General features: G+C 48.4%; 1 pseudogene; it reads left to right on the forward strand.

Moving 5' to 3' along the window:
- Positions 1-3,531: 3,531 nt before the first annotated feature.
- On the forward strand, positions 3,532-12,519 carry LOC127202974 (low molecular weight phosphotyrosine protein phosphatase-like; annotated as a pseudogene).
- Positions 12,520-13,570: the final 1,051 nt, after the last annotated feature.

Here is a 13,570-nt window from a genome sequence, read left to right on the forward strand (position 1 = left end):
CCCACACCCAAGTCCCCACAAGAGGTTCCCTCAGGCCAGATGTCCTAATGTCCATATGGTTTAACTTGATAAGCAACCCCACCTGCTTTGCGGTTTTTACCTTTAAAACTAGCCTGTAACAGTCACTCGGGGTCCTTCACCTCGGAGTGCTGAGGGACCTTGACACATCGACAACTGGGACTTCTGATGTGTCAGTAATAAATTTTACCTATACCTCCAGCCTGTGTGATGTGAGTGGTCTCTCGCAGTGACCACCCTTCCCGAATTGGACTCCAGGGTCCAACATAGGGAGGATACGAGGGTGGGTTTGGGCATCAGATGTGCAGGGAGGGGGTGGGGACTAGGGAGGGAGATGGGAGAATGGAAATCGGTGAGGGGGCATCTCTGGGACAGAGGAGGCTCCTGAGAGTCTATAGCGTGACCCTAGTTGAGACTTCTAACATCAGGGGTTAAGGAGCCTGAATTTGTCACCTCCTGTAGCTAGGTGTGACTTCTCGTGGAGGGAGGGGGACACCAGCCCACCCATAAAACCTTCGGCCCAAATTTGTCTCCCCTACAAGATGGGTAAAGATGGAGCAGAAACTGAGGGAACGACAAACCAATGAATGACCGCCCAACTTGAGATACACCACATGGGAGGAGAGAGCCAACTCCTGACACTATTAATGATACTCTGCTATGCTTGCAGACAGGAACCTAGCATAACTGTCTTCTGAGAGGCTTCATCCAGCAGCTGCTGGAAACAGATGCAGAGAGAACCACAGCCGAACTTGGGAAGTTCTGTGGAAGAGTGGGCGGAGGGATGGAGCTAGAGGGGTCAAGGATACCACAAGAGACCTACAGAGTCAACTAACCAGGGCCCATGGGGCCTCACAGAGACTGAACCACCAACCAAAGAGCATGCATGGCCTGGATCTAGATCCCCAACACAGATGTAGCATGTGGGTCCCCTAACAATGGGAGTAGGGTCCATTGACTCTGTTCCCTACCACTGGGTCACTTTCCCCTAGCTGGGCTGCCTTATCAGGCCCTAGTGGGAAGAGGATGCACTTGGTCCTGCTGCTACTTGAGGTGCCAGGGTGGGTTGATATTCCTTGTGTCCTCCCCTTCTCTGAAAAGGAGAGGGCGGCGGCGGGGGTGGGATAGGGTGGGGGCGTGAGGGTGGGACTGGGAGGAGAGGAGAGAGGGGGCTGGGATTAGGCTGTAAAGTGATTAAATAAAAATTTAAAAAAAATTTTTTTTTGAGACAGGGTCTATTTGTGTTAGCCTTGGCTGTCCTGGACTTGCTTTGTAGACCAGGCTGGCCTCATACTCAGAGATCCGCCTGCCTCTGCTTCCTGAGTGCTGGGATTAAAGATGAGTGCCACTATGCCAAGCAAATAAATCTTTTTTTTTTTTAAAGGTGTGGCCACCACCAACCAGCTCCTTTGTTGTTTTTATTGTCAAGTGGACACTACTAAGTGTCTCCAGAGAAGTTTCAATTGAAGGTTTTCTTAGATCAGATTGGAGAGAGAGAGAGACAGTCAGAGAGACAGAGAGAGACATACAGAGAGACAGAGACACAGAGAAAGTTAGCACCACTGTTCCCAGGTTCCTGGCCTGACTAGATGAAATAAACCCTTTCCTCCCCCAAATTGCTTTTGGTCATGATGTTTATCACAGCAACAGAGAAGGAATCTGGGATTGTGAGGAGCTGAAAACAGGAAGTCTTTTCTCCACTTGAAATTCAACCAAGCCCAGCCTTGGGGGAATCCTGCAATCCCAGCAGCACCCTGGAGGCAGGAGGAGGGTGGAGAGTTTGAGGTCCATCAGAGACCAGCTCAAAACCTAAACTTGATTTGCCACTTTTATGTAGCTGTCCTGAATGTAACCTCATAGGGAGTGTCTTTGTTTCATTTCTGTCACTGTGATAAAATTACCCTGACAGAAGCAACTCAGGAGAAAGCGTTCATATTAGTTCCCAGTTTAAGGTGCGTCAAGGAGGGAAGAGCTTGAAGCAGTTGACCAAGCTGTATCCACAGCCAGAGGAGAGCAGCAAGCTCATACAGCTGCCCAGCCCACGCTCTCCAGGATCCCTGCACAGGGAATGACCTCACCCACAATGGATTCCCATTACAATGGAATTACAAACAAGACAATGCTCCGCAGTCATGCCCAGAGGCCCCACTCCAGAGGCCACAGAACTTTTATTTATTTCCAATTTTAAATTTTTAATTTATTATAATTTATTCAGATTACACGTCCAATGTTATCCCATCGCTCGTGTCTTCACGGTCCCACCCTCCCTCCCTCTTGCATCCTATTCCCCTCCCCTAGACGTCTGACAGAAGGGGACCTCCTCCTCTGCCATATGACCACAGCCTATCAGGTCTTATCTGGATAACCTGCTTCCCCTTCCTCTGTTTGTTGTCTGGGCCTCCCTGCCAAGGGGAGGTTAGCTAAGCAGGGGCACCAGAGTTTTAATGTCAGAGGCGGTCCCTGCTTCCCCGAACAACCATGGAGAATGCGCCGTCCATTGGCTAGATCTGAACAGGAGGTCTAGGTTCACTGCAAGCATTGTCCTTGGTTGGTGCAACAGTTGTGCAGGCGCCCTTGGGTCTTGGTCCAGTTCCGCCGGCCTTGATGGTCTCCTTGACCCTCTGGGTCCTTCCATCTCCCCATCCTTCCATCCCACTCTCATCACTCCACCCAAAGGGTTCTTTATTTTAACTTACATTTTCCCGGTCATCAAGTGGGGAAGGGATAGCAACAACTGTGCTGCAGAGATTCTTAGGTGGCAGCCAGATCCTGAGGCTGGATGGAAAATAGTCAAGAGTAACACATCCATAAAACATAACGTTCAGCCTTCATTCCTTCCAGTGAGGCCTGGTCCCCTCAAGTCCTACAGCCTGAGGACAGCTTGCTCAAAGTGAGCCTGTGGAGTAACAGTCCCTATTCAAACTGTAACACAGACAAAACAATGATGATAATGATGATGATAGAAGAAATGAATGAAAATAAATACAAATGAGGTCATTGACTTCAGAGAATGAGATGTGGTGAGAAAGGCTGGTGTCCTGGAGGGTCTCGTGGAGCTACGCCTCGCTGGACCACAGGAGGGCAAACCCTGCCATCTACCACTCAAAGGACTGAGGCGGGGGTTGGGGGGGGGGAGGTTGACAGAAAGAGAAAAGAGGAATACGTATAAAGGGAAAACAAGAATTGAACAATTAATTAAAGTGCATTTTCTGAGCTTCAGAAAGACTTGATTAAAGGGGCCAATAAAGTTCTAGGGACGATTAATTAAAGAAAGGCATATAGTTAGACCCTGGTGTAATTCCAGAATTAAAAACTTCCAGGCAAAAAAAAAAAAAAAAAAAGGAGGCTACTTACAAAGGGAAGGAAAATTGGAATACTGGTCTATGGTAGGGGCACACAGCTGTAATGCTAGCACCGCCCCGGGATCTGAGGCAGGGGACTTGTGAGCTTGAAGCCAGTGTGAGCAAGTTAGTGGGAGCTTGGTTAGAAAAGAAACAGGAGCTACACCCTAAGATGGCAGAGGTCGGGTCCAAGTCAGTGCTGTGTGTGTGTCTCAGTAGCATTTGCCAGCCACCCATTGCAGAAGCAGTTTTCAGAAAATTGGTAGCTGATGAAAGTGTTTCAGATAACCAGAGGGTCCACGGTGCGGCTACATCCGCCCATGAAGTGGGGGACCCCCTGACTCTCGTGGGCAGAGCTGCATGAGAGAACATGGCCTCCCCATGAATCACAGCGCACGGCAGATTACCAAGGAAGACGTTGGCCCATTTGATTGTATGCGGTGCATGGGTGAAAGCAGCCTGAGAGATGGGAATAGAAAAGATCATCAAGTTAAAAACTGCAAAGCTACAATTGAGCTACTTGGGAGCTGTGATCCACAGAGACAACTCACTGTCGAACATCCCTATTTCGTCAATGGCTCTGTCTGTGAGGTGATGTACAGCAGTGTGTTAAGGGCTGCACGGCCTCCCTGCAGAAGACTTGGTGGCTGGTCAGGCTCACCACCACTGAGCCACTCACTCAACCAGTGCCACGCCCAATGGTGGTGGCCGTCCCTAGCCCTGTGTCCCACCTGTCTTTTCAGTCGACTTTACTGCACATCTTTAAAATAAATGTAGGTGGAAATTAAGTATATGTTCAGAAGGATAAAAATACTTGAGTAAGACAGTTTGAGGTGTGGATAAGCATTCCTAGACCTTGCCCTAATTACTAAATAGTGGAACAAGCAAAAATGGAACAAAATAAGACCCAGTAAAGTGACAATGACCTACAAGGTGCCCAGCCAGCCCAGGTGACCTGCTCTGACCGGAGTGTGGGCATGGAGAGCACCCAGGGCTGCTGCTCACTTGCCTACTACCTCTCTATTCTAGAATTATTATGACAACGACTCCACCCACAGCAGCCATCCGGGTAACACTGAAGAAGCTTATACTCAGACTCACTGAGGGCATTCAGCTACTTTGGAAAGAGAAGAGAAGCGGGATGTGATAATGGCCTGCAATTCCAGCAGGCCCTCCTGGGCTGTCCGGTGACACCCTGTCAAAAAACAAAACAAAACAAAACACCAAATAATAAAAGATGGGAGCCAGCACTCGGGAGGCAGAGGCAGGCGAATTGCTGTGAGTTCGAGGCCAGCCTGGTCTACAAAGTGAGTCCAGGATGGCCAAGTCTACACAGAGAAACCCTGTCTCGAAAAACCAAAAAAAAAAAAAAAAAGATGGGAGCAACAGATCGATAAAATTAACATTTTCTTTTCCTTACTTGGTGTTTGCCTTGGTTTTTGAGCTTTGTTCCTTTTTGAGCCTCTTTAAAAAAAAAAAAAAAAGGTTAAGTGTGCTTCAGTAGTGTATGTGTTTGTAAGTGTTCTTTCAGCCCCATTTTGAAATCTTATGGGCAAGCATTTTCAGAAAAATGACCTCAAATTCATATGGATATGTGTCAGAAAAGAATGTGAATTAAACTGAGAAGTTATCAAATACAACCAAAACACACACAGAGAGAAGAAGAAGAAGAAGAAGAAGAAGAAGAAGAAGAAGAAGAAGAAGAAGAAGAAGAAGAAGGAGAGGAGGAGGAGGAGGAGGGGAAAAAAGTAAGGAGGGAAGGAATGAAGGAAGAAGAATAAGAAAGAAGACGAAAGAGAGAAGAAAAGAAGAGAGAGTAATCAGAATACGTAATAAGTGAGAAAGTGGTAATAAAAATCAAAAGGAACAGGAGAGGAAAAAATAGAAGACAAGACAGAGGGAAAAACATGAGGTTAGTACTGACTTCCGCATCGGCTTCCCTGCCCTGGAAGGTAGAAGAACAGGGAGAGAAGAGATCTCTGAATGGCAAGAGCAGTGGCCCAAGAGTCATATTTCCTTACAAGGTTTCCTTTGCAGGCTAGCAGGATGGCTCAGCGGTTAAGGACACTTGACTGCTTTCCCTGAGGACCTGAGTTCAATTCCCAGCAACCACATGGTGGCTCACAACCATCTGTAATGGGGTCTGGTCTCCTCTTCTAGTGTGCATGAAGACAGAGCACTCAGACATAAAATACATGAATAAGTAAATTTTAAAAAGAGAGAGAAAAGCCAGGCGTGGTGGCGCACGCCTTTAATCCCAGCACTCGGGAGGCAGAGGCAGACAGATCGCTGTGAGTTCGAGGCCAGCCTGGTCTACAAAGTGAGTCCAGAATGGCCAAGTCTACACAGAGAAACCCTGTCTCGAAACCAAAAAAAAACAAAAAACAAAAAAAACCCCCAAGATATCTTTTGCGTATCAGGGAAATGGATGACCAGATGTGCTGGCTAGTTTTATGTCAACTTGACATAAAAGTTGGGAAGAGTGTACGTGCATTGAGAAAATGCCCCCACTGGAGGCAGCTAAGCAGGGCGCCTCGTGGGGCCTCTCAGAGATGGAAGCCGCAGTTTCAGCCTGCGTGGTTCGGCGCCAGCTCCTCTGCGCATAGGCTGTGCTTGTTGGCTTGGTGTTTTGCGGCACTCCTGACTGTGGAAGCGAGGGTGCCTCTGACTGTTTTGCCCACTCTTGGGACCCTTTTCCTCCTACCGAGTTGCCCATCCTGCCCTGATGTCAGGGTCTGTGCCTGGTCTTATTGTGTCTTGTGGTGGCTTCTGCTGATGTCCCGAGGGGCCCTGCTTTTTTCTTGGGGGGAGGTTGGGTGGTGCATGTATCTAGGGGAAATGAGAGGTGGGAGAGAGTCTGAGAGGAGTAGAGGAAGTGGAAGCTGAGGTCAGGATGTATTGTATGAGAAAAAAAATAATAAAGTGGCCCATTCTACAGAAGAATAAACTTATGATCATTGAAAATTAAGCAGCTTCCTTGATATCTGCATCACAATAAGGATTAACAACAACATTTACATAAAACCTAGGGATGCAGGCAAAGCTTCAATTAGAGGAAAACTTACAGTAAAAAAAAAAAAAGAAAGAAAGAAAAGAAAAATTATTTCAGCTTTTCCCCCTTCAAATTTCAAGACAGGCTATTACTATGTAGCCAGGTTGCCCTATACATTTTTTCTTTTTTAAAAAAATTTATTTATTTATCTGCATGCATATGAGTGTTTTGCCTATATGTGTATCTGTGTACCATGTATGCGCCCGGTGCCTTTACAGGCCAGAAGAAGCTGTTGGGTCCCCTGGGGCTGGAATTATAGACAGTGGTGAGCTGCCATGTAGGCAATGGGAACTGAACCCAGTCCTCTGCAAAAACAACCAATGCTCTCTCTTTCTCTCTCTTTTTTTTTAATGCTCTCTTTTTTGTTTGTTTGGGTTTTGGTTTTTGGTTTTTTGAGACAGGGTTTCTCTGTGTAGCCTTGGCTGTCCTGGACTCGCTTTGTAGACTAGGCTGGCCTCGAACTCACAGCAATCCACAACCGATGTTTTCAACTGGTGAACTGTCTCTCTAGTCCCGGGACTCCCCTGCCCCACCTTATGAACAATTATATATATATGAATTTATGATTTTTGAGGCAAAGTTTCTCTGCCTAACAGAGCCCTGGTTGTCCTGGACTCGATTTGTACAGCAGGCTGGCCTTGAATTCACAAAGATTTATCTTTATTTGTATGCTGTTTTACCTGCATGTATGTCTGTGCACCCTGTGTGTGCCACACCAGTGAATGCCAGAAGAGGATAATAGATTTCCTGGAACTAGAATTACAGATGGTTGTGAGCCATCATGTGGGTGCTGGGAATTGAATCCAGATCCTTTGGAAAAGCAGCTAGTGCTCTTAGCATCCCAAATCATCTCTCCAGCCTCTGGGTTTCTAACTTTTGATTGGTCCAGCTCAGTCTTCCCAGTCCTGGAATTACAGGCGTGGGTCACCAAAACTCAACTCACTTAAGTCATTCAGGAACTTAGAAAAAGAAGAGTAGAAAAACTCTACACACAAAATGACAGTAGAAGTGAATTAATAAATACAAAAATTTCAAAGAATTATAAACACTGAAAATAATATAAAGATAGATGGGCACAAATAATGCTTTGTGGGCCTTGGTTTTGTTTTAAAGTGGGTCTGTGAGATAGCTCCGTCGGTAAGAACACTCACCACACGTGTGACAACTGAGTTAGAACCTGGAAACCAAGTACAGAAGGAAGGAGAGAACCAGCTCTGCAAAACTGTTTTCTTACCTCTACAAATGTACTGTAGCACACATATACACATTTGTGAGCAGGCAGGCAGGCACGCGTGCGTGCGCACACACACACACACGCACACGCGCGCGCGCACACACACACACACACACACACACACTAATAATAATAAATAGAAACTTTAACCAAGGCAATTTCAGCACTTGGGTGGCAGAGGCAGGAAAGTCAGGAGTTCAGGGTCATTAAGGATGGACAGGGGTGCAGTAGGGAAGAGGAGAGGGGGAGAAGGGAGAAGGAATTGGGGGGGAGAAAAGGGGAGAACATAAGAAAGGAAAAAGGAATTTAAAAACAAATTGTTAGAAGTGATGACGTACACTCGGGAGGCAGAGGCAGGCGGATCGCTGTGAGTTCGAGGCCAGCCTGGTCTACAAAGTGAGTCCAGGATGGCCAAGGCTACACAGAGAAACCCTGTCTGGAAAAAAAAAAAAAAGAAAGAAAGAAAGAAAAAAAGAAGTGATGACATAGTTATAGGGGCTAGGGATGGAGCTCAGAGGTGGAGCTGGCATGTGCAAGCCCTGGGTTCGGTCCCCAACACACTCCTTGAAAGAGAAGGGCAGATAAAAGCCCGATGGCGTGCATATTTATAGCAGCAACGAGAGGGAGTCATCTTAGAAGGATCAACAACTGTATCTGAGCTGAGCAGCAAGCAGAGAAGAGCTATAACGGTGGCTGTTAGAAGGATTTGCCCATCTTCCTACATGAGCTCATAACATATGCTAATGCCATAAGAGGAACCCACGGAAGGCAATGAGGTGAGGGGCCAATGGAATCCCAGGAACTTTGAATGTAGTTGCGGGGGGCGGGGCGTTATTTTACCACAGCATATTTTCCTGTCTGCACACATAGTACATCTTGGAAATCATTCCTTGAATCTTCCTTCAATAAAGTCTGAAAGTAGTCTCCTTTCCAGTGTTAACCCTTTAGGGCTAATATTATTCTTTAATTTTAAAGTGTAGTTATTATTTTTTTATTTTATGTGTATGGATGTTTTGCCTGCACGTATGTCTGTCTACCATGTACATGCCTGCTGGAGGCTGAGGAGGACATTGGATCGCCCTGGGACAGACAGTTGTGACCTGGCATATGGGTGCTGGGAACCGAACATTGGTCCTCTGGAAGAACGGCCAGTGCATTTTATTGTTCTAATATTTTTTATTAATATTTATTTATTTGTTATTTATAGAGTATTCTGCTTGCATGTATGCCTGCAGGCAAGAAGAGGGCACCAGATCTCATTATGGATGGTTGTGAGCCACCATGTGGTCACTGGGAATTGAACTCAGGACCTTTAGAATAAGAACAGCCAGTGCGCTTACCCTCTGAGCCTTCTCTCCAGCCTTCTAGTCCCCTACGTTCTGAGATTTTTGTGGCCACTGTATAGGGATTCACCACTTCCCCTGTTTTATCCCTGATCATTTATTGTGAGTGCCAAGAAAAGCCGTGTACCTTGGTCTATTTATTTGTGATTAAAAAAAAAAACTTACCAAATCATTTTAAATTTAAAATCATTTAATAAAATCTCTATCACCTGCATGCAAGCATAATTCTTCATGACTCCACTGACAAGCAAAGACCATGTGGAGCTCATAGCCATCGAGGACAGAAAGACAGTCCTGTGAGGACATGAATGAATGTGGAGGCAAAGTCCCCCTCCCCCACCGTCGTCACCACCACCTTCAGATAGGAGCCAAGACCTTGACTTCACTCAGTGAACGACCCATGTCTCATCCAGAAGTCCGACTACAGAACTGCAAGGCAGGTGCACATCATTCTGAGCGCTGAGTCCACGCTAATTTGCTATTTGGGGGAACACAATAGATAGACTCATGTACACGGGGCTGGAGACGTGTCTCAGCTGGTAGGAGCACTTCCTGTTCTTTCGGTGGACACAGGTTTGATTCCCAGCACCTACATGGCAGCTCACAACTGCTTATCACACAAGCTCCGGGGACTCTGTTCTTTTTTGGATTCTAGAGGCACCTGAGCACGCGCACACACACACACATACACGCACGCACGCACGCACGTACACGCACACATACATACACACACACACATACACACAAATGCACACACATACATACATACACATACACACACACAAATAGAAGATATGATAAAGGCTGTGCTGCCCTGGGACAAGACCCTACTTAACATGTATAAGATGTTGAAACATGTGGTAAGCCTTCAAACCATCCACAGCTCCCCGGACTTTCTTTCCTTACTGCCACAGGAGTCCTGCCAGTGTCTGTAAACATTTCTGCCTGACAGAGATCCAGAGAGACCCTGAGGGGTGAGGGAATCCAGAGCAGAAAGAACGGCAGCATAGCCAGCGTGGTCTTAACAATGTCTCCCTAAATTCTGCTTTCTTGGCCTAGGGGTATGGCTCAGTGGTAGAGCCCCTGCCTAGAATCCCCCAGTGAGGGGCTGGGGGTGTGGCTCAGTGGTAGAGCCCCTGCCTAGAATCCCCCAGTGAGGGGCTGGGGCGTGGCTCAGTGGTAGAGCTCCTGCCTAGAATCCCCCAGTGAGGGGCTGGAGTGTGGCTCAGTGGTAGAGCACCAGCCTAGACTCCCCCAGTGAGGGGCTGGGGTGTGGCTCAGTGGTAGAGCACCTGCCTAGAATTCTTCAGTGAGGGGCTGGGGTGTGGCTCAGTGGTAGAGCCCCTGCCTAGTGTCCCCCAGTGAGGGGCTGGGTGTGGCTCAGTGGTAGAGCACCTTTCTAGAATGCCCCAGTGAGAGGCTGGCAAGGCTTGCGTAAACCCTGGGTTAACAACAAACAACAACAACCTCCGTGAGGTATCCCACACTCAGAAAGACACACATGGTATATACTCACTTATAAACAAATATTAGCCACATAATACAGGCTAACCACACTACAATCCACAGACCTAAAGAAGCTACATAACAAGGAGGACCCTAGGAAGGATGCTTAATTCTCACTCAGAAGGACAAATAAAATAGACACCAGAAGAAGCTGACGAGAAGGAACAAGATGGAGCCTGCTGTAGAGGTCCTCTGAAAGTCTCCACCCAGCAGGGGATCCAAGCAGATGCTGATACACATAGCCAAACTTTGGGCAAAGCACAGGAAATTTTTACTTTTTTATTTCTCTGCATTATGCAATATCCCCTTGGCATTTGTGGGGGAATTGGTTCCAAGACCACCTTGAGATACCAAAATCCTTTTTATAAATAACTCCCAATCCTTGCATATGACGGTTTGGGGTTTGTATAGAACCTTTGCGCATGCTCTTTAGGCCTCTCTAGGTGACACATCTGCTGCCCCGTGCAATGTAAATAGCTTCTTAGCGCACTGTTTATGGAGCAAGGGTGAGAGAGAGTCTGCATGTGCTCCATACAGAGGCAGTTTGGGGGCATAACATTTTCAATCCGTTGAGTCCACGTCCGTTCAGGGCCGGTATTTTTGTTTTGTGTCAATTACTCCTTCCTTTTCTAAGGACCACAGAATACTTGTAATATGCACACCGAATACTACAAGATTTGTACAATAGGTTCCCCCAATTCTGACCAAGGGAAGCCCCAACTTCTGACCCAAAGTGGTGGCCTAGGTTAGGCTCACCCAAGCAGGGGAAAGGAGGGCGGAGGCAGGGGCGGGCACGACAGTGGAGTGGCAACTAGTGCAGGCAGGACAGGTCCCTAGTTTCCTATAGGCTACCTCCCCTCTTGGCCCAACGGGGCACATACACAATCTTGGCTAAGTGGGCTTTTTATTGCATGGCCTGAGGAGGTCTTAGTTTGTAATGCTCAGGGTGAGGCTCTTTATTTTCAGCCCTTTAAGGACTTTCGCTGTGATATCTCTCTCTAAGGTATCATCTGACTGAAAGGTCCACGTCCACCTTCCCGCCCTCTCCCTCCCACCCACCCCACCCCCAGTACCCCTTCCTACTTCTCTGACTTGCCCCTCCCTGCATGCTTCCGTTCAGCCTGCCTTCAGTTTCCAGCTGTGGAGTGGAGTTCCTGGCATGCAAGGCTCTCAGTCAGGTCCTCCGAGTCAGAGGAGTCTGGTTCTGCACTGATGGCGTAAGGTTTGATCTCTAGGAGCTCTAGGAATGAGTCTGGTCTACCCGTCTGCAGCTCCTCACTAACCCCCGCCCCGCGCCCCGTACCCACATTGGGTTCAGAAAAGACCCTGGGTTCCGTTCATCATTTTACAGGGCTCCGGTGCAGATCTAGCCTGTTGTTAAGTGTGATGGTGCTCGGTGGGGCCTAGCTGGGCGTTGGACGGCCATACGCCACCCGCCACCCGTCGGAAATCGAACGGGGGTGACGCCTGCGGAGAGAAGTGTGTGAAATAGGCAGACTGGAGGGAACGTCCTAACCCTCCTGGGTAGGATAATCCAGCCTCTTTTGCAGCCCGGGGTTCGCCCACGCTGGGTCCCCGCAGGGGCTGATTGCTCGTCGGGCTCTCTATCTGCAAGCCCAAGCCAATCAGCGCTCCGCGAACAGCAGGCGGCGGCTCGCCGAGGGCGGGCGGGGTGGGGCGGGGCGGCGGGGAGGGCTCTCCCGTTACACAGCGGCTGGCCCAGGCGCCCGGATCCGGGGAGTGCACCGCGGTGGGCTCCACAGGTCCGGCCAGGGCAACGCGCCCTCATGGTCATGGGATCTCAAGGGCATCTGCTGCCATCTGGTGGCTGCGCACCTGCAGTTGCGGAGCCAGGACTTGGCAGGGCTTACAGATCCCTGCACATCCCTGCACCCAGAGCCTCGCCAACCACGCCGCACAGCCAGCAGCGTCCTCCTGGCAGGGCGAGGAAGTAAGCATCCCCAAAGAGACCGTGCGTACCAATGGTCGGCGCACCAGACCTGGCAGAATCATTCCCTTCCGTGAATTCCTTTTATTTTTCTGTAAGTTGGAGATGATAGAATTGCATGCCTTGTGGAGCGTTTGTAATGATTAGCTGAGTGGATTCAGGTCAAGACCCAGCACCTAGTCAGAGCCGATTAACTGTTCCTGGCGGTTCCTGGCGTCACAGTTAGGGTCACGATTGCTATAACGAAACACCATGACCAAAAGCAAGTTGGAGAAGAAAGGGCTTATTTGGCTCACACTTCTACAGTATAGTCCCTCACTGAAGGACGACAGGGCAGAAACTTAAACAGGACAGGAGCCTAGAGGCAAATGCTGATGCAGGGGTCATGGAAGGGTACTACTTACTGGCCTTGTTCATCATAGCTTGCCCGGCCCCATGGATTTCTTACAGCCCCAACAGCCCAAGGACAGCACCACCCACAGTGGGCTGGCCTTCCCCTGTCAATCACTAATTAAGAAATTGTATGCGTGATGGCGTGTGCCTTTAATCTCAGGTAAGGGGATTAATCTCAGGTAGGGAGACCAGGCTGGTCTTGAACTCACAGCGATCCGCCTGCCTCTGCTTCCCGAGTGCTGGGATTAAAGGCGTTCGCCACCACGCCTGGCCAGAACAGATCATTTTATCTGACCCTTTTCAATGAGGCACTACATGGCCAGCTTCCTCACCCCCTCTAATAAGACATGGTAGGAGGACTCAGGTGGTGACAGTGCTTGCCACCAAGCCTGATGGCCTGGGTTTGAAACCCAGGACTCATATGATGGAAGGAGAGATGGGACCTTCCTTTTCTGACCTCCACATATGTAATTTTTAAAAAAGTTTTTTTTTTTTTTAAAGGATGATGGTAAACTGAAGGGCAGTAAACACTTCTCAGAAGAGGAAAGTTTTCAGGTGTGGTGGCATAGGCCTGTGGTCCCAGCCTCTCAAGAGGCTGAGGCCGAGAGAGAGAGAGAGAGAGAGAGAGAGGCGATGAGAGAGGAGAGAGAGAGATAGAGAGAGAGAGAGAGAGAGAGAGAGAGAGAGAGAGAGAGAGAGAGAGAGAGAGATGCAGCCACTGTCCTGGAGACATGC

The sequence above is a fragment of the Acomys russatus genome, chromosome 19, assembly GCF_903995435.1.
Source record: "Acomys russatus chromosome 19, mAcoRus1.1, whole genome shotgun sequence".
NCBI classification, from domain to species: domain Eukaryota; kingdom Metazoa; phylum Chordata; class Mammalia; order Rodentia; family Muridae; genus Acomys; species Acomys russatus.